The 2,010-nt window shown below is 39.6% G+C and overlaps 1 non-coding gene across 1 annotated transcript; it reads right to left on the bottom strand.

The window, feature by feature from the left end:
* Nucleotides 1–966: 966 nt before the first annotated feature.
* On the bottom strand, nucleotides 967–1,068 carry LOC117098192. The gene has a single exon (XR_004443244.1). It is a non-coding gene; the product is annotated as a small nucleolar RNA U13 (small nucleolar RNA).
* Between the last annotated feature and the right edge of the window lie 942 nt (nucleotides 1,069–2,010).

Below are 2,010 nucleotides of genomic sequence, written 5' to 3'. Positions count from 1 at the left end.
CACAATTTATCTGAACGAAACTGCACCATGTAGGCTATAAGATGACAGAAAATCACAACAATGAAGAGCCAAAATGATGCTTGTTCTCAGGAAGTTAACATTCTAATAGGTGAAATGATGCCGACAGAAATAAAAGCAGCTTTGACTGGGAACGTGTTTCAGTGGGGAAGAAGAGGACATTTCACCTGGGAGCAAAAAATGCAGCTGGAAGCTAATGCAGGGTTCCATCAACTATCCTCATCAGGAAAGAAGACATTATGGGACAGGCCAGACAGGAGACTGAGAATTCTGAAACCTTGGTCCCCATCTTGGCTCGGTCCTTACGGACTAGCATCATGCCTGACACATAATGGGTGCCAATGAAAAAGTGTTGATTTACCATATAGCCTTGAGAATGTCACAGTTTCTCAGTCTTTGTTCCTCCCCCACAAAGGGGAGTAAGAGATCACTCTTAAGGTTCTTGTGAAGATCAAATAAGACAATATATGTGAAAGTGTACATAGTAAACTCTAAGGCACCAGAAATATATTGTATATCATTCTCGGAGGAGTTTAAAAATATGTCACAAAATCTTTGAAGTTGGTACATCATGCTATAAAGTGACTTCTCTATGAAAAAAATGTTGGCCTGTGGTTGGGGATGGGGAAAAGAAAAAGCTTAGCCTGTTGTTATCCTCTTCCTTTGGCCTCAGCAACCTCCAACCCATCCATGTGCCCCTCCCTTAGTGGGCAGTAGGTAGTGGACTTACAGACTTGTGAATTCCTTCCCCAGTGGTGACTGGGACTTTTCCCAGAAGAATGTGAAGCACAGAATACCTCCATGTTCAAAAAAATAACACCAAACTGAAGCCAACCTGTGTTTCGTCTATAGGGTTCCAGCACAATAACTTTAAGGAAGAAGAGAAGATGATTTAACAACTGAGGTTTTCTCTTTTCTTCATTGGTTTGTTGGTTGGTTGGTTTTTTATGTCAGATGGATAATGTGCAAATGTGGTAACAAGGTTGGAGGGCAGCATAGCTCACACATGAGCGTAAACACCTAATCATCACACGTAAGTTGCAAAAGGATCGACAAATGCGTTTCGTGAAGCTGTGAGGTTTTCTGTTATTTTAAATCCCTGTGATAGGTCAGAACCCTTTGCTAGGCATAGTGGAAGAGACGGGTGTACATTATGTACAATTTCCGTGTTCTGTGGTAGCCTAAGGAAAGATGCCCAGATCTGGAAATAAAGCACAGCACCATAATGACAGTGATCAAGAGGTAATGAGGAACCTGCTCACACAGTTTAGACTCTGATTACACCCTCAGAGATAACATTCACAGTCCAAGAATAGGACCATTCTGAGCACATGGCATTGACCAAACCTTCTTTACAAAACCTCAAAACAGACATTGTGTGAATACAATACATCAGCACACCATATTTCATGTGCTAATCTTTTCATGATGGTCTCATGCTACAGTATTTCAGTGATGGTGTAAACAGAAGAAATGTGATTAAACCAAAGGGGGAGAGGTGGGGGTTATCCTCAGGAAAAAGAAAGAGAAAGAGAAAGTGGAAATACGATGGCCCTTAGTTAAGCAGATAAAACAGACTAAGCAGAATAAAGGACAATGTATGGTGCTCATTCCATCTGGGCATGTTTGAGACAGCTATTTAATAGAGTATTTTGTTTTTGGCAGACTTTCTGTTTAAACAGGAACTGTGTGCATATTAATAGTAACCCTCCACATATGAATCAGCTTGGTTCTAGCTACATGGCATTATTTTCAAACATGCCAATACCTGTAAAATGTTGAAGTTACCACAAACATTTAAAAATTAGTAATGCCCTATAAATCTCCATGAGTTTTATGATTCATTCCTTATCAATCAAACTAGTTAGGATTTTTTAAATCTTTAAATTATTTTTCCTCATGTGTGTTATAATAACATGCAGCTAATGCACTTATTATTACGATGTTTTGCAGAGTCCCACACACAGTTTTTGCTCCTTTTCCTTTTTCCTC

This window comes from Trachypithecus francoisi, unplaced genomic scaffold, assembly GCF_009764315.1.
Source record: "Trachypithecus francoisi isolate TF-2019V2 unplaced genomic scaffold, Tfra_2.0 Lachesis_group15, whole genome shotgun sequence".
Lineage (NCBI taxonomy): Eukaryota > Metazoa > Chordata > Mammalia > Primates > Cercopithecidae > Trachypithecus > Trachypithecus francoisi.
The sequence above is the reverse complement of the archived record's forward strand: the minus strand, read 5'-3'. Positions and strand labels throughout refer to the sequence as shown.